The sequence below is a fragment of the Ovis canadensis genome, chromosome 18 (genome assembly GCF_042477335.2).
Source record: "Ovis canadensis isolate MfBH-ARS-UI-01 breed Bighorn chromosome 18, ARS-UI_OviCan_v2, whole genome shotgun sequence".
Classification (NCBI taxonomy): Eukaryota; Metazoa; Chordata; class Mammalia; order Artiodactyla; family Bovidae; genus Ovis; species Ovis canadensis.
The window spans coordinates 71554555-71580278 of NC_091262.1; the positions used below are offsets into that span (position 1 = coordinate 71554555).

The 25724-nt window shown below is 40.3% G+C and overlaps 1 protein-coding gene across 5 annotated transcripts in view; it reads right to left on the minus strand.

Annotated features, from left to right (window-relative positions):
- The window catches only part of BTBD7 (BTB domain containing 7), an 83491-nt gene extending 58140 nt beyond the window's left edge, over positions 1-25351 (minus strand). For 2 of the 5 annotated variants that reach the window (XM_069559947.1, XM_069559953.1), the window contains exon 1: positions 25048-25351. The gene's annotated coding sequence lies outside the window, so the exon portion shown is untranslated. Of the gene's footprint in view, positions 1-2747; positions 2824-25047 lie in introns of all 5 variants that reach the window. The other 3 variants (XM_069559951.1, XM_069559952.1, XM_069559948.1) reach the window with 3 other exon arrangements.
- Positions 25352-25724: the final 373 nt, after the last annotated feature.

Below are 25724 nucleotides of genomic sequence, written 5' to 3' on the forward strand. Positions count from 1 at the left end.
TACAGTACTATATAGCTGACTGTGTTAGTTGGGTACCTAGGTTAACTTTGTTGGACTTAACGAACAAACTGGACTTACAAACGCGCTTTTACTGCATCTGAGATAGTTCTTTCTCATAACTAATTTTATCACTCACACGGGATAAGTACATTTAACTTCTATGAATCTCAGTTTTTATAAACCAAAGTTGAGATGTATGGGCCACATGTATAAAATAAGTCAAAACAGGGTTCCTAAAATTCACTGAAGTGTAAGACTTATTGATTTGTAAAATGAGGATGGGGAAGGGAGTTATTTCTATAATAAATGTTATTGTTTCAATGAAAAAAATGGGCAACTGAATTTTGAATTTTAAGTATGTTTTCCACTTAGTCCGATTATTAGGTATAATTATAGAAGAACAGGAACGTGGGACACATGTGACTATGAAAAACAATTCATAATTAAAAAGAAATGCAAAACTATAGTAATATTTCACCTCTGTCAAATCTAAGAGGACTACATCATTCAAATCAGGATACGTGAGAGTGAAAAAGGGTACCACCCAGGCCTAATGAGGCAAAGCAGGATGAATGATAGCTTCTATAGTCAAATCTCACATTTGTAGAGCTAGAAAAAAAGTTTTAAAAGATAAAAACAAACCTAAAAGTTAAAACAATATGATTCCCTATGTCCATTTTCATTCCCAAGCATGTTTTACCCAAAATAATAGCTATCATTTATATACCAAACTCTGCTTAGGGCCTTTATATGTGTTAAACCCACTTGATTCTCCAAATACCTCTCAGATAGAACCTTCAGTTCTATCCTCGGACACATAAGAACAACAAAGCAAAAAGACTGTGAATAGTAAGTCAGAAGCAGTCAGCAAGACCTTTGCCTTTTGAAGGCATCTTTAAATAGATAAGATCAAAGTGGAAGGGGGTTTAGACCCTTGTCTGGGTCTCTAGCAGAGGTTAAGTGACACCCAGTGGGGCAAGCTGGATCAGAGCAGCTTGGCTCAGCTATCCCCAGCACCAAAGCTTCTGTTGTCTTCTTAGCAATAAACTGTACTCCCCCTAACTAAGGCAGCTCTAGAAGCAGCAGGATAAATTTTCTCTAGCAGGTAGTACTAAGGGCGTACAAACAGAGGGTGGAAAATGATTATGAAGCCTTCCAAGCTCAATCAACTTTTATGGTGAATGGTGCTGTTTGGAACTTTTGTGTTCACAGTAGGAAGACTAGTTTTGAGCCAGGCACACATTATTTGAGTGAATAAATGAAATCACTTTTCTAACTGGGGACAACCGTTTTCACTGCTGGTTTAGTGGGCTTTCCTGGTGGCTCAGATGGTAAAGAATCTGCCTGCAAGGCAGGAGATCTGAGTTTGATCCCTGGATTGGGAAGATCCCCTGGAGAAGGAAATGGCAACCCACTCCAGTATTCTTGCCTGGAGAAACCCATGGACAGAGGAGCCTGGTGGCTCCAGTCCATGGGGTCGCACGAATCGGACACGACTGAGCAACTAACACTTAGTGCTGTATAGAAAAGCAGCTCTGGATGATATGGAGAAGGCAATGACAAATCTGAGTCTAGATAGGAACCTACAGAGGATCAGTAGAGAGAACTATAGCTGAAATCAGAAAACATGTTCAAAGCAACTGAATTTGAAGGAAAAACATGGAATTTCTCATAAACTTAACTCAAAGACAAAGTTTAGATTTTCTGACACCAACTCAGTGAATGTTAAAAAACAAAATACAAGGGCATATTTCTTGTTGATGAGTTTCTGTGGGCTCCCCTAGAAAACCTGGAGAAGAAAGGAAACGTCCTGGTGAAGCTGACAGTGAGCCTGACACTACGGCTGCAGACGGAGAAGGAAAGAACAAGAGCAAAACAGAAACAGGAACGCAGCCTTCAAAGGCCCCTCATCCGGGGCAGTCTCCATAAGGACAACCGTAACTTCTGATCATCAGGAGAATCAGCATGTGAATGGTCCTAGGAATTATTCAAGTTCTCATAAATAGGAAGATAATAATGGTTTAGGGGCTGGAGTTAACTTTGTACTAAAATTTTATTTTTCCTCCCATCGCCCAGAGTAAGAGAGTCTGAACAGATATGAGGGAAAACCCACTAGTTTATATTTTCAGCCAAGCATAAGACATACAATATGGCCCTCACCTTAATAATGGTCACTCATTTCATTCTGACAGGCTTCTGCCCATCAGAATACCTCTGATACTCACAGACTCTTTGTTAGGATATCAAATGAAGAGATATTTCTCTTCCTAAAAGTCTCCTGAAGTTCACAGTTAGAAAGAATCTTGCAGACATAAGTCCTAGTAAAGAAGTAGGAACTTCTCACACTGTAGGTCTGAGAATGAACAAATTTTAAGAAACCTCCACTATGAAAGACCCCTCTTACAGAGACAACACCACCTCTTAGGTAAAGTGAGAAGCACAAAGTCAGACAAAACTCTTCCCCTCCTAAGGATTTTATGAGGCCTTTCTTGGATAATGATAAAATATTTTCTCCTTTCTTTCCTCAACCCCACTGCTTATCCTGTGCCACTTACTCGTAGCTGAAATGCTGGACGAGAATATTACAGTCCAAACAAATCAGACCAGAACACAAATTCTAGGTCCTGTTTATGTAATACAAGTCTACATCTTAAAACACTATTTTGCATTTGTTTAGGGCATCTATAACAAAACACTAAGATGACCCAGATGAAGTCTTTATCACAGAACACATAGTAAACGCTTACCTAATTGGTGAGGGAGGCGGTGGAAAGGAAGAAGTGGGAAGATGATAAAGTCGACTTTGCAATGTGGTTGGCAATGCTGTGAACCAAGAAAAAACACAGGACAAGCAATTTGTGGGTGAAGTGGGAGTAATAAGGATAATGGGCTTGAGGTCCCAGAAAGACACACCAAGGAAGACATAATGCAAACAGAGAATACATTAAAGGAGAAATCTACAAACAAGAGTTTCCTAACATAGTTGACCTTCTGTATCCACAGTTTCTGCATCTGCAGACTGACCCAACTGTAGACACAAACTGTTCAGAAAAAAATTCCAAAAAGTTCCAAAACGCAAAACTTGAATTGTACACGTTCTCAACTATTTACATGGCATTTATACTGTATTAGTTATTATAAGTAATCCAGAGATGATCTCAAGTATATGGGGGATATGTGCATGTTATATCCAAGTCCTATGCTACTTTACGTACGGGACTTGAGCATCCACAGATTTTTATATGTGTGAGGATCCTGTAATCCACCCCCCTTGGATACTGAGGGATGACTATATTTTCACTGCTCTAGAGGCTTAACACTTGAACATATAATACAGCATTATCTCAATATGGTAATTCATCTACTTCTGATGGAAGGTATCATTTATGAATGTCCTGTCAATGTTTGCAACAGATAACAAAGAGTCTCAGAATGACAGAAGGACTAATATTATGTGATGCTACTTATATGAGGCACGTAGAGTAGTTAAAGTCACAGAGACAGAAAGAATAATGGGGGTTGCCAGGGGCTGGGGTGCCACTGGCGAAAACGAAAAGGTCTGGAGATGGATGGTGGCGGTGGCTACACAGCAGTGTGAATGTACACTCATAACTGGTTCAATCGGTAAATGCCATGTTACCTGTATCTTTAATCATAATTTTTGAAAAGTAAATGGAAAAAAGACCCACTAAGACAGGAAAGCAATGACATGAGTTCCCCCTTTTTACATTCTTCTAATGACTGTAGCAGAAGTATCTTCTAATAGGGATAAATAGTTTACAAAACACTTTTCCACACATGAAGTCATTTTATTCTCATATCAAGTCTTCAATGTAGAGAGGACAGGTTTCATCCTCTCATCTCTGAATGAGGCAGTTAAGGTAGAAACACAAAGTGACTTATCTAAAGTAAAATATTGGGTTGGCCCCAAAATTTTATCCATATAGTAAAATGGCAAGGCCAAAACTAGATACCAGTCATTCTGATCCCTAATCTAGTGTCTTTCCCCTCAACAAGGAAGCATCTCAAAAGTCCTCAGTCCTGTATCAACCTTTCTGATGGGAATAGCCATGTCTTCCTTATGCTTCTTTACATCTAACTGCACTGTTGATTTTGATACGGTTCTTAAACTGTTTAACTTCCTACTTTATCACCAAACTACGGTTAAAGGACAGATCTTAAATTAATCTCTAGTGCTTCGCATTGTGGGTGAACAATAAAAAAGTTTCCTGATTGTAGATTCCACTCCATAAATATCAAACCCCTTACCATGCAAACACCAAAGACCATTACAACTATGGCTTTCTATTTTCACTTCTTCCTATCACTTGTTTTTTCCTCCTGCGCAGCAGTTACTTTTGTAGTTTCTGTAATAAAGGAAAGAAAAACATAACAAAAGTAGAGGGACTAGGAAGACAAAGCTCAACAATTACCAATTTGTAGCAGTCTTGGAGAAGGCAATGGCAACCTACTCCAGTACTCTTGCGAAATCAGGTTATCTGGTTGTTTCCCAGTCTGAATTTGCCAAATGTATCACTATGGTGTACCTTAACATGTTTTTCTGATCCTTGTAATTACAGTAATTGACAGATCTAGTGACTTAATCAGATTTAGGGTCATTTTGGTACTTTTAAAGTTTGTCAAGATTGCTTCACAGGTGGTGATGTATATTTCCAACACAGGTATTAAATGTCTAGTTCTCATTCTCAGTAATCACCAACTAGAACTATTAATTCACTAGGGGTTGCAACATGGTAATATTCTATCATTCCTTCTTTATTCTTTGGCTAAAACACTTTTGTAAGAGAAACTCATCTATCAACAATTCCGTTGTTTGCACAGAAAGGTCAGAATAAATGATTCTTTACCTTTATTTATTAATTTTCTTTAGCCTCAAAATCACTACAGACAGTGACTGCAACCATGAAATAAAAAGACTCTTGCTTCTTTCAAGGAAAAGCTATGACAAACCTAAACAGCAAATTAAAAAGCAAAGATACCACTTTTCCAACAAAGGTCTGGATAGTCAAAGTTATAGTTTTTCCAATGAAAGTGAAGTCGCTCAGTCGTGTCCGACTCTTTGCGACCCCATGGACTATAGCCTAGCAGGATCCTCTGTCCATGGGATTTTCCAGGCAACAGTATTCGAGTGGATTGCCATTTTCGTCTCCAGAGGATCTTCCCAACCCAGGGATTGAACCCGGGTTTCCCAATCGCAGACAGACGCTTTACCATCTGAGCCACCAGGGAAGTCTTGTAGTCATGTACAGATGTAAGAGTCAGACCATAAAGAAGGTTGAGCGCTAAAGAATTGATGCTTTTGAAATGTGGTGCTGGAGAAGACTCTGCAGAGTCCCTTGGACAGCAAGGAGATCAAACCAGTCAATCCTAAAGGAAATCAACCCTGAATATTCATTGGAAGGACCATTGTTGAAGCATACCTCGGCCACCTGACACGAAGTGTCAACTCACTGGAAAAGATCTTGATGCTGGGGAAGACTGAAGGCAAAAGAAAAAGAGGGCAGCAGAGGTGGTTAGACAGCATCACCAACTCGACAGACATGAATTTGAGCAAACTCTGGGAGATAGTGAAGGAGATGGGAGCCTAGGAGTGCTGCAGTCCATGGGGTGGCAAAGTATCAGACATGACTTAGCAACTGAACAACTAATTTTCAAAACAATTAACATCCCAGCATTTCTCTAAAGATGATCAGCAAGTTAAAAACAATTGTGTTCACAGATTTAGACATATTTGATGGGTTTCAATTATTTGTAGTTATCCCTACTGACACTCAAATTGTACCATATTTGGACAGTGGAAGCTTATTCAAATTAGCTCCCAAGACTTTGTAACCATTGCTAGTTGTCTCAGAGAGCTTCTTTGCTTTCTAGGGTTATACCTCAGTCTAGGCATATCTTATCTTTTTCTTGTCTTAGACCTGTAATCAGCCATCTATTTAAAGGAGCCCTAATTCCTTTCCTTTCAGTGGGAAATGGTATTTAGAAACCACAATCTGGGTGCTAAGGGGTGCTGACTGCCTTTTTAGTACACAGAGCTAGAAAATGTCACATACATGTGTATATACATACACACACATACATGAGTATATACTGATAATTCTAATCCAAACTCAGGTTTAGAGAGTTTTAACTTACATCTCATTAGTTGTACATCTGTTTCTCCTTTCTCGCATGCCAAAACCCTATTTTCAAAGCTGCCTTCATAACTGTTCTTTTATTTTATCTCACAATATATACACAATAGCCAAGATTTAAAATGTCAACACTATCATCAACAATATAATAAACAAAAATCTTTCTGAGGGGCAATTCTATTTTACCCTCAGAATTACCCAAGTCAAGATACCTATACATCACGGTGTACGTAAGTCACTTGGAACAGTCTGCTTTGGGTGATTACATCACTAACTGGAAGTACACTTTTATTTCACTTTTGACTTTTAGGCACTATATTTTTAATTAATGTTGTTATATATGTCTGCAAAATGTTTAGATGAATCTAAAGCAAAACCATAAAAAAAGATATACTCAAAGATATACTCTTCCTGTCTACTTTAACCTAGTTTCTCCTTATCCCACAGGTAACTTTAATACTATTTTTATATAATACCCTAAATTCCCTCTTTTTTGGCTACTATCCACTGGCTCCCTACTATAAGCAATACTGAAATTGCTAGTATCTTCTTCCTCCTATCTCAATCCTCCAGTATCTAATTTAAGTAACATATTTATTTATAGTTGGTATCTACAAAGTAATCAGTGAGCTCTTCTACTTTTCACATAGTCTTCCCACATATTTGGTAATTAAGCTCTATCTATAGAATTTAACAATAAAGTACTACATACTATATTGTCTCTCAATTTTAGTTTTACCAATAAAATTTTAATGTTCACCACCAATTCAAAATACTAGTTTAAGAGTGTTATTCAGAACACAAGTCCATAATCCTTTATCAGACAGAAACCTTTGGAGCTAAATATATTCTAAAATTCAGACTCCTTTCCTTCTCTTTCTCTCTCTTTTAAAATAAAATAATATGGTATATGAAATATTTACTGTATACTATGGAAACACCCCAGAGAGGTTTGTCATATTATCCCATATTTTGCAAAATTATCATCCCCTATTTTGCAATAACACACATTAAATATTTAGACTAACCTATGTTACTTCAGGTTAGGTTTTGTTGTCAAATCAATTCAGGTCATATTATTAGTGTCTGCCATTAAATGAGTCACCCTTAAAAAAAAAAAAAGTCTTTCAGTACTTTTAGAATTTCAAATTATAAATAAGACATTGTGGACCTGTAGTTAGTAGCTTAAGATCATGTCTAAAAATAGTACTTTCCTTACCTACCTACCACCAATAAAAGGACAAGTCAGAAAACATTTTTACTCATTTTAAGTAAAGATATCTGTTAAATTGCATTTTATTATAAAATTAAATCGTGTTACTAAAAATAGAGATTATTTGTTCGAGTTTGGCTTAGGAGCATCTTACTAAGCCCATGCGGCCTTTTTCTAATATAACCTATTATAATTTAAAACAGATAACCTATTATAATTTAAAACAGCTTGTTAATCTCCTGCTGCTACTTTTTTTTCTATTAAAAATGAATTCTTAAAAAGGATATTTTAAAAAGTACATCCCATTCCACCAGTCTATGCAACATTCTTTTAAGGATAACAATTAGAATTTTTAAAACTAGAAAATGAGGTGAAAAATGCTGATAAACGAGGTGAGCCTGGTTCTTAGACCTCTCACTATAGTGCAGATTCATACTATATATTCTTGGTATTCTTAATATTTCTCATTATAAATAATTTCTTGAATAAAATGTCTGCTTTTTAATGCATATTCAGCATTGTCTGAAATATGTCAAGCCTTAGTTTTTCAAATAATTTTAAAAAGAAAATCTTCGAGGAATCATGAACATAGGAGTAATCACAAGGGAAACTACTGATCCTCATTTTAAATAGGTTAAGAAAACCAAAACCAGTGAAAGAATGATGAAATGAGATACTAAATTATTAGAAATAATGTTAAATGTAGCAATTTTCTCATTTATGAAAATTAAATGTACATTTAATCTCCAAAATTATTATGCATTCAGATGTGCATTAAAATGTAAAATTAATATCAATATTTAAGTAGGTTAGACAAGAATAGAAATGGCATTTGGTGAAAATAGTCAATAAAAAACAAAAAGCTGAAGTGAACCATCTTACAAATATTTTACCCCTAGACATCAAGCATGTGAATTATTCTGAATTTAAGCACAATATTTTAGGGGGCTCTTTCCAAATTTGACAATTAGCTACAGGACTTCCATATTATTAACGTAATTATTTTTCTCTATACCCACACATTTCCTTTGCATAAAGAAAATTAGTTTTGTTGAATTTTAAATCCCTAAATATTTATTCAGTGCTTATGTTTAACTGTTGCAGGAAGGGGGATCCATTCCAGGGCTTGCAGTCTTGGGGTTTTATGGTGATGGGATTAATTCCAGGTTGTCTTTGGCTAATCATTCTGACTTAAGAGTCCTTCCTGCTGACCAACCTGGACAGCATATTAAAAAGCAGAGACATTACTTTGTCGACAAAGGTCCGTCTAGTCAAAGCTATGGTTTTTCCAGTAGTCATGTATGGATGTGAGAGTTGGACTATAAAGAAAGCTGAGCGCTGAAGAATTGATGTTTCTGAACTGTGGTGTTGGAGAAGACTCTTGAAAGTCCCTCGGACTGCAAGGAGATCAGCCCTGAATATTCACTGGAAGGACTGATGCTGAAGCTCCAATACTTTGGCCACCTATTGCGAAGATCTGAGTCATTTGAAAAGATCCTGATGCTGGGAAAGACTGAAGGCAGAACGGGATGCAGAGGACGAGATGGTTGGATGGCATCACCAACTCACTGGATATGAGTTTGAGCAAGCTGCGGGAGATGGTGAAGGACAGGGAATCCTGGCGTGCTGCAGCCCACGGGGCTGCAAAGAGTCGGTCATAACTGAGCAACTAAACAACAATCTAATCTGAATAGAAAACTAATCATGCTATTTGGTGGCAGCACATATGCACTGCCATCAAACAGTGTACACCCACTGCCCTCTTCAGTTCAGTTCAGTCACTCAGCTGTGTCTGACTCTTTGTGACCCCATGAATCACAGCACGCCAGGCCTCCCTGTTCATCACCAACTCCCGGAGTTCACTCAGACTCACATCCACTGAGTCCATGATGCCATCTAGCCATCTCATCCTCGGTCGTCCCTTTCTCCTCCTGCCCCCAATCCCTCCCAGCATCAGAGTCTTTTCCAATGAGTCAACTCTTCGCATGAGGTGGCCAAAGTACTGGAGTTTTAGCTTTAGCATCATTCCTTCCAAAGGAATCCCAGAGTTGATCTCCTTGCAGTCCAAGGGACTCTCAAGAGTCTTCTCCAACACCACAGTTCAAAAGCATCAATTCTTCAGCACTCAGCTTTCTTCACAGTCCAACTCTCTCATCCATACATGACCACTGGAAAAACCACAGTCTTGACTAGACGGACCTTTGTTGGCCCAAAAGTAATGTCTCTGCTTATCAATATGCTATCTAGGTTGGTCATTACTTTCCTTTCAAGGAGTAAGCGTCTTTTAATTTCATGGCTGCAATCACCATCTGCAGTGATTTTGGAGGCCCCCAAAATAAGTCTGACACCATTTCCACTGTTTTCCCATCTATTTCCGATGAAGTGATGGGACCAGATGCCATGATCTTCGTTTTCTGAATGTTGAGCTTTAAGCCAACTTTTTCACTCTCCTCTTTCACTTTCATCAAGAGGCTTTTTAGTTCCTCTTCACTTTCTACCATGATGTGGAGATTGGTCAGAAAAGTTGCAAATTTACATTCCTACCAACTCTGCATGAGAACATCAAAACTCTGGTCATCATTAATGTTTGTCAATCTGATGGGGGAAAATGATCTCATTATTTTAATCTTCATATTAAAAATTATAAGAGAAACTGAATCTCAATATATTTACTAGCCTCTTTACAATCTTTGGCTATTTTATAATCTTTGGCTATTATTCTATGTAGCTGTTCTTTTTATTAATTTGTGATACTTTTTAATGTTAAAATATCAAGGCAGAATATTTATATTAGTCTTTTAAAACTATGTGGCTTTTGTCATAAGTGTTTAAATTTTTTATATAGTCACTTTTTTCAAACTTTTCTTTTTGTAACACCTGGGTTTCACATTCCCTGCTGTAAACGTTTTTACATCAGATACAAAAAGTTCTAATTTTTGTCTTCTCCAAATTAGATTATGTAGGTAAACACACTCAACCACAGCAGAAAGCTGACATCAGATACAGAGTTTTACAGCACAGCTATTATTAAGTAATTCAGTCTGCTAATTTTAAGAAATTTATTAATTCCTAATATGAAGATAATTAAATTAACTGGCGTTGCCTGGAAACAAAATGGATATTTTTTCAGATTATCAGAAGGATGCTTTTGGGGAGAAGAAACCCAATTAGTCCTATCTATTCATATGTTGTTTGCTGAAGACATCTGGACATCCAGTGTCAAAACTGTAGGCATCTTTCCCTCATCTTTCTCCACTGTAACAAAGTGGTTCACCAATCCCACTGCAAACCACTTAGACTAAGTTACAATTTATTATCTTCCTTGAACTGTCACAAATCAATCTTGGTCTCTCCTTCCAGTCTCATTAATCCAGCACACCAACACTGAATTAATCTAACAGAGGTTCAATCAAACATATACAATAAGTACAAACTCCTGGCCACAAAACTATGTATTTTACACTTAAAAGTGCCAACTATGCGCCCTGTGCTAAGTGTTGATGGTTATAGTTATGAACAAAGTATCTTGGTTCTCATATTGCTTACAATCAAGTGAGAAATATGGACATTTAAACAATCTGTTGTTGCTGTTTAGTCAATAAGCGATGTCCAACTCTTGGCCACCCCATGGACTGTAGCATGTTAGGCTTCCCTGTTCTTTCACTATCTCCCACAGTTTGCTCAAACTCATGTTTACTGAGTTGGTGATGCCATCCACCCCTCTCATTCTCTGGAGGCCCCCTTCTCCTCCTATCCTCAATCTTTCCCAGCATCAGGGTCTTTTCAAATGAGTAGACTCTTTGCACCAGGTAGCCAAAGTATTGAAGCTTCAGCATCAGTACTTCCAATGAACATTCAGGGCTGATTTTCTTTAGGATTGACTGGTTTAATCTCCTTGCAGTCCAAGGGACTCTCAAGAGTCTTCTCCAGCGCAATCTGAAAGCATCTTTTCTTCAGCACTCAGCCTTCTTTATGGTCCAACTCTCACATCCGTACATGACTACTGGAAAAGCCATACCTTTGGCTATACAGACCTTTGTTAGCAAAATGATGTCTCTGCTTTTTAATATGCTGTCTAGGTCTGTCGTAACTTTCCTTCCAAGGAGCAAACGTCTTTTAATTTCATGGCTGTAGTAACTATTGGCTGTGATTTTTGAGCCCAATAAAATAAAATCTGTCACTGTTGCCACTTTTTCCCCTTCTATTTGCCATGAAGTGATGGGACTGGATGACATGATCTTAGATTTTTGAATGCTGAGTTTTAAGCCAGTTTTTTACTTTCCTCTTACAGTGTCATGAAGAGGCTCTTTTTTTCTGCCATTAGGGTGACAGCATCTGTATATCTGAGGTTGTTGATATTCCTTTTTTTTTTCTTATTTAAAAAAATTAATTTATTTAATTGGAGGCTAATTGCTTTACAATATTGTAGTGGTTTTTGCCAAACATCAACATGAATCAGCCACGGGTGCACGTGTGTTCCCCATCCAGAACCCGTCTCCCACTTCCTTCCCCATCCCATCCCCCAGGGTCATCCCAGTGCACCAGCCCTGAGTGCCCTGTCTCATGCATCGAATCTGGACGGGCGATCTGCTTCACATATGATAATATACACGTTTCAATGCTACCCTCTGAAATCATCCCACCCCTGCCTTCTCCCACAGAGTCCGAAAGACTGCTCTTTACACCTGTGTCTCTTTTGCTGTCTCGCATATAGGGTCATTGTTACCATATTTCTAAATGGTTGTTGATATTTCTCCCAGCAACCCTGACTCCAGCTTGTGCTTCATCCAGCCAAGCACGTTGCATAATGTACTCTGCATGTAAGTTAAATAAGCAGAATGACAATATACAGCCTTGTCATACTCCTTTCCCAATTTTGAACTAGCCTGTTCCATGTAAGGTCCTAACTGTTGCTTCTTGACCTGCATACAGTTTCTCAGGAGATAAGGTCATCCGGTATTCCCACCTCTTTAAGAATTTTCCAGTTTGTTGTGTTCCACATAGTCAAAAGCTTTAGCAAAGTCAATGAAACGGAAGTAGGTGTTTTTCTGAAATTCCCTTGCTTTCCCTATGATCCAACAAATGTTGGCAATTTGATCTCTGGTTCCTCTGCCTTTTCTAAATCCAGTCTGTACATCTGGATGTTCTTGGTTCACATACTGCCGGAGCCCAGCTTGAAGAATTTTCAGCATTACCTTGCTAGTACGAGTGAAAGTCACTCAGTTGTGTCTGACTCTTTGCAACCCCATGCTGGAATACTGGAGTGGGTAGCCTTTCCCTTCTCCAGGGGATATTCCTAACCCAGGGATCGAAACCAGGTCTCCCACATTGCAGGCAGATTCTTTACCAGCCTAGCCACAAGGGAAGCCCTGCTGGCATGTGAAGTGAGCTCAACTGTGTGGTAGTTTGAATATTCTTTGGCATTGCCCTTCTTTGGGGCTGGAATGAAAACTGACCTTTTCCAGTCCTGTGGCCACTGCTGAGTTTTCCAAGTTTGGAAATAATTACAAAAATAAAATTATACCCTGGGATAAATGCCATGAAAGGCATGGCTGCTATGAGAAAGAATAAGTTGATTTATTGATATGAATAAGCCCATAAGACATAAAAAGAACACATACAGCATACAGAAGAGAGATCTTAAACACATCAATATAAATAATATAGAAACACAAATAACACTCGACATTATTTATTGAAAGAGGCAGTAGTGATGTGATGCTGGATAGGTAAGGCAGAGTCAACAGTTTAGCAAATTCCAGGAAGAGCAAGAAGGTCAAGGTAGCTGATGCAGGGGAAGTGGGGAAGCACGATACGGGAAGACGGGTAGGAGGAGGCCAGGCCACACCCATCACTCGAAAAGGCCGAGCGCCCTGTGGAAGTTATCTGTTTAACTGCTTGATTCAGTCTTCCTGAACCTTAATCAATCATGAAAACCTTTCTAAGAAAAACCAGTACCAGGCCATGCACAGTGTTCCACGGAACATACTTTCAATCATACGACAGCAGGGGAGTATGAAGTAAAGGCTTGCGCTCTGCTAGTGCAGGTACATCTTAAGAGAAAATGATACAATATGAAAACTCAGTTTTTATTTATTTAAATTTTGAATTAAAAAGTATCAGGCAGAAAAAAGCACAACAGGCTTAAAAACTGCTTGAAAGGCTGGCCCTGGCTGGTCTTCAAGACCTTGGACTTCGTGTTTCTACCATTCCTTAACAGATAAGGGCAGCTGTGTGTACTTATACTGTGTGCACAAACAGTATGGTTTATGCTCAATATCTGCTTTCCTTCTGGGAGCCTCGAATTTTGATACCCGTTAGACAGTGGATGCCTTCCTGACCAGCCGTCAATAAAAACCCTAGGCACTCCACTGAGACTCTAATGAGCTTCCCTAGTAGACAGTATTTCACTTCTGCTGTCATAAGCCGATCCTGGAAGTACTAAGTGTGACCTCTGTCACTCCAGCACAAGAGGGCTCCTGGAAACTTGGGCCTGCTACCGTCTGGACTTCGCCTCATGGGCCTTTTTTCTTTGCTGACTTTGTTTTGTACCCTGTGCTGCCATAAATGATGTCCATGAGTATCACTATACACTCAGCCTTCCTAGTGAACCCAGGGATGTTCTTAGGGATTTCAATGCAAGAACAAAATGGAATACAGCGAGATGCCTCCCTCCACCACTGTCTTCCAGTCTTTCAAAATGAAACTATATTGTTTTGGAAAAAATATATAGTTAGTATTCAGGTACAGAGAATCTTTTCCTTTTTTTTTTTTAAATAGAAGCCATTACCATAAAAAGCAGAATGGCAGCTAACTTTAAAGTGATTATGATTGAGACAAGGCATCGAGTGAGGCTTTGCTCGTGTTTGCTGTGCTTAGGTGATCAGTTGTGTCTACTCTTTGCGAACACATGGACTGTAACCCGCCAGGCTCCTCTGTCCATGAGGATTCTCCAGGCAAGAGTACTGGAGTGCGTTGCCATGCGCTCCTCCAGGGTATCTTTCCAACCCAGGTCTCCTGCACTACAGATGGATTCTTTACCAGTTGAGCCACAGGGGAAGCCCAAGAATACTTGGAGTGGGTAGCCATTCCCTTCTCCAGGGGATCTTCCCCACCCTGGGTAGAGCCCAGGTCTGCCACACTGCAGGCGATTCTTCACCAGGTGCGCCGCCAAGGGAAGCTTGCTCACGCTTACACTGTTCTATTTCATGACTATGGCGGGGTCAGATTTAGAATAATTTAATAAAAAGGTAAGTTAAAATTGTTTATACACTTGTCTATTATTTCACAACAGAAAATGTTCTGTTGTAGCTGGTATGGATTTGGAAGTTGTCAGCTGAAGTCTTGAAGCCATCAATATATTCATTTCCTGAAGAAAAGGATATAAAAGAATGAACGGAAGGCTAAGTACTGAGGCACAGGAAATGCCTATGATTGGGGAGCTGGGAAAGAACACAGTTAAGAAAACCACGGAAAACACTAATCAGCTGGGCAGTGACCAGAATAGGCTGCGTGTTAAGAAGTGGTCTATGAATGAGGTTTACTTTGAAATGAGAAGTCGCCCCTTTCCTCTGTGTGACCGGAAAGTTTTGGATACACTTCAGTTTCAGTACTTACCACTCTGTAGGGGCAAATAATTGCTAAGATTTCTACATCCTCAAAGAGATTAAGTTCCTACAGTACTGACACTGTGTCCTTTTCAAATAACTGTATTCCAATTACCTTGAAGACAGCCTGGCTCATAACAGGTCCTTAATAAATCAGGTGCTTAGAATGGAGAATGAAATCAGGCCCATATCACAGAAACCATGAAAGGAGAGAATGATGATCAGTTTTAAATTTTCTTCATTTTTCTTCTTTTTCTCCTACTTTTGGCCACCTTTCAGGTCATTACCGTTTTTTTACTAAATCCTTTCCACTCTACTGCTACCTCCTCAGTGTTGCTTTAACAACTGTCTGAGCACCGACTATGTGCAAGGCACTCAGCCAGGTCAGAGATACCTGTCAGAGACAGGTCAGAGATACAAAAATGAGCTTACTGTCGAGTGCAGGACACATTCCAGTACATGAATAACACAAAGCTGTAAGTGGAATACAGAGAGAAAGAATAGGATCATGGCGTGGAAGTTAGAGGAGGGTGATTAGAAACAGCTTTCATGGGAAGATGACATCTGCTTTGGTTCTTGAAGAATGTTAGAATTTAAACAGAAAGAAGAACAGGTAAGGGTGTTTCAACAGAGGGAACAGCTTAAGAATTAACAGGTTTATGAGAGACAACATACAAAGAGACGAAGCAAGAAAGGCAAGAGTAGGCTAGATCAGAAAAAGTAAGAAAGAAGCAAAAAGTATGTCATTGCCCAAGTGAGTAGAGCTGATAAAGGAGACCAAAATGGAGCTGCCAGAGATGTGAAGGAAAACCAGAAAAATGTGGCTGCATACAACTGAAGAGACGAAACTGAAGCGGAAGCAAAAACCTGGAGTGAGCAGATGTTTTACAACTCTTTTCAAAGAAAGACTGTAAAAAGGTGCCAAGAAGTGAGGTAGTGGTAGAGAGGATGTGTAAGTCTGGAAAGGTGTGTGTATGAAAAAGAGGGAGATATCATAACAAATGAGGAGGGAAGATGCAGTAAAGCATCCGTTTTCAACTGGGTGACTTTGCTCCCCCAGAGACATCTGGCATGCCTGGAGACGTTTTCGGTTGTCACAGCTAGGGATGAGAAGGGGCACTACTGCAACCTAGTGGGTAGAGGCTGAGGATGCTGCTAAACATTTTGCAACACACACGACCGTGCCCCACAATAAAGAATTATCTGATGCAACATGTCAGTAGTGCCAAAGTTGAGAAACCTTGTACTAAACCATAGCGGATACAAAAGAGAGAATGATTAACCAAAGAAGCAAAGTCTTCCGTACAGTGAGAACATTCAGGGAGAAAGAAAACTTTTCTGGTTCTCCATTTTAATGACCCTGATTACAGCATGAAGCTGGACAGCTTCAAGACATTACTTATTTGAAAAAGTATACTGAAATACAACATTCCAATTTTTCCCCATATACATGAATGACAATGTGCATGCCTTAAATCATTATTTACCCCGTGAACAGATAAACCATTTATCTTTTGGGCTACCACCAAGGTTTAAAATGTGGGTACTTCTATTTTTTCCTAAGTTTCAAATATGTACAGCAATCACACCCATTAAAAGGTTAATAGATATAAATGATTAGAGTCCATGTACTAGTTATAAAATTTATAATTTATAAAAAAATCTCCTATGTACCATTTAGAAAGCAGGTATAAATAATCTATATTTTAATAGTTCATTGGAATACCATGTGAAATGGAGGCCTACAAAAGAGAGCACCAGTTTAAGAAGTCAAGTAACACTGCTATAAAAGGACGGGAGGAATTAACAGTGACTGTAAAAAGGGAGCTTGAACTACCTTTGGCACAAAGTGCAAAATATTTCAAAAACACAACGAACTTGATCATATACTTTTCACTTTGTATCATAAGCATGAAAAGACTATTTACTGACATGCATTACGTGAAAAGTACTAAGAGAAATTTAATAAAAAATTCTGCTCTCAAGAGAATTTTCATTCACTTATATGTTTCCCAAGCATGAACTATGTGCTAATAATAGGCTTACAAGGATATAACAATGAAAAAGATAGATGTAATTTCTGCTTCAAAATTCTTTAGGGATAGGACTTCCCTGGTGGCCCAGTGGCAAAGACCCCACACTCCCAATACAGGGGGCCCAGTTTGATCACTGGTCAGGGAACTAGATCCCGCAGGCTGCAACTAAGACTGGGTGCAGTCCAATTTTTTTTTTAATTATATAGAGACAAGCTGGTAAATGACCCCAGGTGGCGCTAGTGGTAAAGAATCTGCCTGCCAAAGTAGGAGATGATGTTAAGAGATGCTGGTTTGATCCCTGGGTTGGGAAGATCCCCTGGAGAAGGAAATGGCAACCCTCTCGTCTTCCTGCCTGGAGAAACCCATGGACAGAGGAGCCTGGCAGGCTACAGTCCATGGGGTCGCACAAAGTCAGACATCACTGAAGCAACTTAGCACATACACACACAAGCTGGTAAATAGGTAATTACAATGTAGAGGAAGTACAAATTAGTGAGGATGAACTCTAGAGCTGAACTATCTAGGTTTGGATCCAGATCCATTTATAAAGTTTGTGATTTTGGGCAAACTGTTTATCTTCTCTGTGTCTAATGATGAAGTATTCACTTTATGGGGTTGTTGAGAAAGTAACATCTGAGATAAGACCTAAGACTGTAAGTGTGAACTTTTTTCTTGGTGAAGGTAATGAGGAAAGGGGTTGGGATACCAAAATAAAGCTCTAAACAGCAAAGGAAATTGACTATGTGAAGGCCCAAGGAAAGAACAAAACTTGGTTCACTAAGGAACTTAGAGCAATTCTACACGCAGAGTGCGAATGGGAAGGGGTTTGGCAGTAGGAAAGATATGAGCCCAGAGAGGTGGCAGAGGCTGGATAACAAAAAGCCATTTGACCCATGAAAGGGAGTTTGAACTTTATTTTAGAGAGTTTTGCTAAACATATACACAAATGGAGAATGAAATCAGGCCCACATTCAAGAGTTAACGAGCCCACACGATAGAAAGAATGCCCACATAAAGAAGAGAGTTCTTGGCTGCAGTTCTCAAAAGCTGAGATCCAAACAGCATTAAAAACATTCACTTAATGTGGAAAAGTTGATAGAGAAAAAACGAGATGCCTGAACATCTCTGTTCAGAACACTATATTGTGTTTTCATATAGGCTGTTTTAATTAATCAAAAAAGAACTCTAAGGAAGGTGATACTATTCACTTTACAGATGCAGAAACTAAGGTACAGAGGGAACAAGCAACTAGACACCAAAACATGAAGGCTGCTCACAAACCTGCCTACCCCAACGCATGACACTACAATTTCTAATGTATACTGGATTCTCCTTTACCTCATTTCAAAAGCAACTACAAACCACCAAGTCAAAGTTTTATCTGACTGGAGCCAACAGATGGAGAAATATACCAAGTTGGGAATTTTAACTCTGCTTCCCCATCCTTCCTCCTTTCTCAGACTTTACTGTTGAAGCAGGTGACAGAGCTATGACTCTGTAATCAAGGCTATAATGAGATCTCTCTGCAATAAGCTATCACTAACATTCACTACCAACTCACCTAGTTCTGCCACAAAGCTTTTTTGCTAACCAGAAAATTCTCATGTCTTGTCTCAAGCAAGCAAGAAATAGTTTGGGAAAAGTCTGAAGACAAGAATAATTAAGTCTTAAGAAGAATATTATAGAATTTTTCTCTAAAGTAAACTCCAGATAAAACACAAAGTAACTATAATTTCAGAATGGGCTTCTCTGGTGGCTCAGAGGTAAAGAATCCGCCTGCAATGCAGGAGGCTTGGGTTCGATCCCTGGGTTGGGAAGATCCGCTGGAAAAGGGCATGGCAACCCACTCTAGTGTTCTTGCCTGGAGAATCCCATGGACAGAGGAGCCTGGCAGGCTACAATCCATGGGATGGCGAAGAGTCGGACACGACTGCAAAGACTTAGCACACAGCACAATTTCAGAATTCATGGGGAAAATACACTGTACTTGAGGTTGTTTTGGCATTCAGTCTCCCCCTAAAGAAGAAAGGAAATTACACACTAACAACACAATTCATTATTGCTCATTCCATGATTTCTGCTTTAGTAGGTAAGATTTTCATAAAATTTAAGGAATTGTAGCCAGAGGAGATCGTCAAACTTTTAACCTTCGTCAATATTTTTAGAAAACAAGGGCAAGCAAAGAACACCTTGCATGCCTGGCCTAATTGATTTTTCCATCTCACTTTAGTTTTAAATACAATAATATGCCTCAAATTTACTAAAAGATTGTTTACAAAGCACTTTCTTATGCTATTATTTCATCCCAACAACTCACTCTCTACAATTTACCAGACACTATGCCACATCCTGTAGGCTTTTGCTCCAAGTACAGAGAGTTATGTGGAGGAGTCAAACGTACAAGCAACTGGTGATAATACAGTACAATAAGAACCGGAAGAAAGGTCCAAAGTACTAAGGGATTGAGTATATGATTACTGGTAAAATAACTTTTGAACTGGGTCTTAAAGAATAAAGATGGCTCTAAGAATCAGGAGACTTTTAATTGCAAATAACCCCAAATTGGCTTACACAACAGGGATTTATTAATGAACAGAAATCTCACCATAGGGAAAGTCCCAGGCCCAGCACAATAGGCATCTAAAATGATATTATCGTGGACCTACATTCATTCTACCTCTCTGTTCTGCCATCCTCTGGGCTTGCTTCATCATTCCCTGTGGTCACAAAACAGCTGCCAGTGGCCACTGGGGAAAAAAAACCTTCTTCCCCAAAAATAGACTCTCTCTTTCCTTGTCCAGTTTAACTTGGACAAATAATAATTTACAGGGGAATGCCTTGAGCTGATTGGCTTGGTGTAATCAAAATCTACCGCTGAAATGGGTGATGAGTCATCTTCTCAGAGTCTCCTGGATGGCAATGAAAAAGAACTTCAAACACTGGGATAAACACACTAAAACAGTACAAGGAACAAGAGAAACAGTTTAGCAAGGCTGGAGTGACGGGAAATCTAAGGTTGGACACAGTTTATGAAACTTCTATGAGTTGGGACTTTATCCAGTAGACAATGGGAACTCAACACAAGTTTTTTAGGTGGAAAAGAAACATCCTTCAATTGGGTTGTTGTTTTTTTTAAAGTGTGGTAGCAATATAGAGAATTGCAGAGAAGGAGAGGGAACGTGGGAGAACAAACAGCAGCGATTCAGCTGGTAGGCCATTCGATGAACAGTCCAGAGTCGTAAAGAAGTGGTAATAGGGAGGGAAAGAATGGAATAAAGAATACAAGGCGGCAAAGCTGCTGTGTAAACACTGCGTGTGTCTGTACTGCTTTCTCCTTACAGATGAGGAAATTAGGCCTCAGACAGGTAAAATGGATGACTTATGACTGCAAAACTTTCACCAGGCAGAAACTCAGCGCCTGAAACTGAATTTTCTTTTCTTAAAACATACCTGTGAACACACTCAACAAACCAGGAATATAAGGAAACTAACTCAACATAAGAAAAGTTATACATGAAAAACCCACAGCTAACATCATACTTAATGGTCAAAGATGAAAGCTTTCTCGCTAAGATGAGGAACAAGACAAAGATATTCATTTTCATCATTTCTACTCAGTATAATACTAGAACTCCTAGCCAGAGCAATTAGGCAAGAAAAGCAAAGAAAACGTATTCAAATTGGAAAGAAGTAGAATTATCATTGTTTTATGATAACATCATCTTATATATTAAAAACTCTAAAGATCTCTCTCTCACACACACACACACACAACCTGTTAGGATAAATGAATTCAGAAAGGTTGCAGGATACAAAATCAACACATAAAAATGAGTTGTGTTCTGTAACAATGAACAATCCAAAAAAGAAATCACATTTACAATCACCAAAAAGAATATTTAGGAGCAAACCTAACCAAAGAGATGAAAGACTTTTATACTGAAAACTACGAAATGTTGTGGGAAGAAATTAAACACAAATAAATGAAAGACATCTGTTGTTCACAGATTGGAAGACAAGAAAAGATGTCAACACTATTCCAAAGAACCTATAGATGCACTCCAATCCCCATCAAAAAAATCCCAATGACATTTTTTCTTGCAGAAACAGAAAAATCTATCTTAAAATTTATATGGAACAATCTTAAGGGACCCTAAATAGCCAAAACAATTTCAAAAAAGAATAATGTTGGTGGCCTCATACTTCTGATTTCAAACCTTACTATAAAGCTAGAGTAATCAAAAGAGCTTGGTACCACCATAAAGACAGACTTACAGACAAATGGAATAGAAGATTTCAAAAATAAAGCCCTGAATGTATGATCAAGGGATTTTTGACAAAGATGCCAAGACTATTCACTGGAGAAAAGATAGTCTTTTCAGCAAATGGTATTGGAAAAACTGGATATTCACATGTAAAGACCTAACTATAAGAGTTTTTTTGAGGGCAAAACTATTAGAAGGGTTTTAAAAGGGGAAAGCTTCATGTCACTGGACTTGGCAGTAATTTCTCAGATGTAACACCAAAAGTATAAACAAAATAAAAGAAAAAACTAGATCAGCTGGACTTCATTAAAATTAAAACATTTTGTGCATCAAAATACACACCACAGAGTGAAAAGGTAATGCATGGAATGGCAAAAATATTTGAAAATCATATATCTGATAAGGGACTGGCATCCAGAATATACAAAGAGCTCCTACAACTCAACAGAAAAACAACTTAATTTAAAAAATAGGCTGTTGCTGCTGCTGCTAAGTCACTTCAGTCGTGTCTGACTCTGTGTGACCCCATAGATGGCAGCCCACCAGGCTCCCCCGTCCCTGAGATTCTCCAGGCAAGAACACTGGAGTGGGTTGCCATTTCCTTTTCCAATGCATGAAAGTGAAAAGTGAAAGTGAAGTCACTGAGTCGGAACTTAAAATAGATTATTTCTCCAATTCAAAAGGCTGATAAGTACAAGAGATACAAATACCATAGAGAAACTCAAGTGAAAACCACAATGAGATATCACTTCATACCCATTAGGATGGATGTTATCAAAATAATGAAATGAACAAGTACTGGTGAGGATGTGAAGAAACTGAACTCTGACACATGCTGGTGGAAATGTAAAGTTTTCTGGATATATACCCAAATGAAATGAAAGCAAGGACTCAGATACCTGTACATCTATGTACATGGTAACAATTAGTCCAATAGCCAAAAAGTGGACGCATACAAAGTATCAACTAACAGATTATATACAATGGAATATTATTCAGCCTTAAATAGGAAGGAAATTTTAACAAATGCTACAACTTGGATGAACATTATGGTAACTAAGTGAAATAAGCCAGGAAAAATATTGTATGAGTCTACTTACATTAAATACATACAGTAATCATAGAGAAGGAAAGCAGAAAAGTGGCTGTCATGGGCTGGGCATAAAAGGAAGTGGGAGTTAGTGTTTACTGGGAACAGAGTTTCAGTTGAGAAAGATGAATAGAGCTCTGGAAATGGGTGGTGGTAGTGGTTGCAATACAAAGTGGATGTACTTAATGCCACAGAACTGTACAATTAAAACTGGTAAAGATGGCAAACTTTATGTTATGTGTATTTTACCATGATAAAAACAACAACAAAATTATACTTGCTGTGCATCTTTTCTAGGGACTCCTATCTTAGTGTTAGGATCTAATCTCTTCCTACCCAAGTACTGCAGCAGCTATTTTCCCTGGTTCATTCCACTCAACCTTATTCTAACTCAATCAACGGATCACTGACAGGTGCATCTTGGCAGTTTTATCAAACTAATGTTTGGCCTCCGAAGTTTCAAAGACTTCCCATACCTTGCACAAGAGGATAAAAATCCAAATCTCCTCAATCTGGCACTCAAACCCTTTTACAAACAGATACCCTTTCAATAGTCTAATGTCTTCCCAAGGAAGTTCAGTGGTCATCTAAGTTTTCCTCTTTTCCCCTCCCTTAAAACTAATCTCCACCTTATACTCTTGCTTTTCCCTCACAACGTAACTGCTCCAATCTCTCTGTAAATCTAAACCCTCACAGAAGCTAGCTCAAGTCTCAAGTGTTCCAGGAAGTTATTTAGACTCCTGAGGCCTTACTCATCTCCCTTTAACCAGAAAACGTACAGCATTATTTGTCCTGAGAGAACTTTAACTAGATTGTTTTCTAGGCTCAGAGGGGTACAGCTTATATTTTCTGAGGGCAAAGTCTATATACTACACTTGCTTCTTTCTTCTGCAGCACCTAATACTGCAAAATACAAAACAGATCTTCAATAATCACCTGTGTAACTGAACACAAGTCACAACTTTGGTGTGTGAGTTTCAATGACTAGAATATGAAATCAGAATCATGTGACATGACTATCTCTGAAGGTTAATCTGTGACACACAACACAGAAATTGCTGCGATTATGAGGAAACCAGGTGGTATAACACAGGTATTTTAAAGGCTAAAATGAGAGTCTGATACAAAGAACCTGTTTAAAACCTGGTATTGCTGAATCGAACAAGATAGTAGTTAGGTTTTGCGGGACATAATATGAACCTATGGTTTTACAGAATGCATGCAAACACGAGCAATGCTATAATTGGACAGAAATACAGTCACAGGCCTATGAAAACTCTAAATGAAATGTCAGTTGGTTTTTATTAAATTCAGGTCAGGAAAAAAATCTTCATCAGTTACTTGGGGTAACTGACAGCAACTGTCAAGAATCAGCATGAGGCGCACTCTCTGACTTCTCCTTTCAACTCTATTGCACAAAGACCCAGGGAGGATGGTGGTGAAGAATGCAATCAGTGAAGAACAGGGGGTTCAGCAGTGAGTGAAAAATGCTCTCTAAATGGGGAGGAGAGAGGCCTAGATCCCCGTTTTGGTCCAATCCCTGGCCAGCTGCAGGACCCACAGCGAGTAGCTCATTTCCCTGAGCCTAGTTTCCCGGCTCTAAAACAAGTCACACCAGATCGCTCAAGGTTTTTCTGACTTCAAAATTCTAGGACAAGTTTCGTCACAGCTGCCATTAAAGCGTATGATTCTTGCAATTTCAAATCTTTCTTCCACGTCTCCGGGAAGAAAGTAATAGATTTCAGCAATCTAAAAGAAATGGATGCCACTGAGAGACAAAAGATTGTAAAAATGTCTCTTTCTTTATCACGGTAAGATATTTTAGCAGAGGGAACAGATTTCTGGTAAAAACCAAGACTGCTTCTGCAAATTAGGCCTAATCCAGAGTACTTATTATCTGTGCTGGTATATGAAGAGGTGCTATTGTATTTCAAAAGAGGAGCAGCACTGCTCAGAGCTTTCCCCCCCAACCCCCGCAAACTGTGAGAGAAAGTTCTCATCTTCGGGGCAAGGCTAGTAAATAAACATCTGTGCAAATGACGAGATGCTGAATGCACGCTTTTAGCCTTTCAAGTACTCCAAGCACAGACTTCTTTATCAAACACTCTGTATTGTCTCGTCTCTCTCTCAACCTACCAAAGAGCCAGTTCCAGTTCGATCCCGAAACAGTAACTTACCCGGACAATCCAACTTCTCCCCGGGAGCAGCGGTCCCCAGGCCTGCTCTCCCCGACCCCCGAAGCCGGCCGGCCGCTCTCACGCCCACCCTCGGGCGGTCGCAGCCCGGCAGCCCGGGTAAACGCGCGCCCGGGTCTCGGGAGCGGTTTCCCGGCGTCCGGGGAGCGGCGGGTCCCGCCCCTCGGAGCCCTGAGTCGGGAGCCGGCCCGGCCGCTATCCCAGCTCGGGAGCGCCACACCTCGCGGCTCCAGCCCCGGGGACGACGGCGCACAGCCCAGCCCGCCCCTCGGAGCGCACCAGGACCGGTCAGTCTGCCGCCGCCGCCGCCGCCTTAGCCCCAGACGGACCGCTGCCTCCCTCCGGCCCGCGGCCCCGCGCGGCGGCCCGGCCCCAGCCCTGCGCCCCCGCCGCTCACGCACCAGCCCCTTCCCCGCCGGGACGCCCAGCGCCGCGCCGGGCACAGCCTCGCCTCACAGCCTCGTAGACATCGAGGGGGACACTCACCCCGGAGGCTCCTCCCGCCGCTGCTGCTGCTGCTGTCGCCGCTGGGACCGCGGCCGTCGCCCCCGCCGCCGCCACCACCAGCACCGCCGTCCGCACCGGCGCCAGCGCCCCGGGCCATCCTCCTCCTGCCGTTGCCGCCGCCGCCCCCCTCTCCGCTCCTGTCAGTGGCTCAGGCTCCGAGGCTTCTCCAGGTTCCCCTCGCCGCCATTTTGACGCCTGGAGCGGGCAGGAGGGGCTCGGCTCAGCGCGGACCTGGCGCGCCTGCGCGGCGCTGCGGAGCCGGCCCGAGTCCCCGCCCGTCCTCGCCGTCGCCGCGCCCGGGGTCACGTGGACCACCGGCAGCGCGCGCGCCGGGGCTGGCCCGGGAGGCGCGCTCACGGGACCCGGGAGCGGTCCGAGCCGAGTGCGCGCGCATTATTCCGGCTCTCTGCTCGGAGTTGGATGCTCGTATCCTGCTTATTGCAGGGAACTGTGGCAAATCGTTTAAATCTGTCAGAATGGAACTATAATAACAACGTTACCGGACGACCGATTTTACCAATTTTTGTTTGCATTCGGCAGCCGGCATCCTGATCTAGAACTCACAGTGCATCTTTCTCAAAACGAAGGCTACGTCCGCGGAAATATCTTTTTTTTTTTTTTTTTTTAGTCTTGGCGTTTGGGTGACTTCTTGACAG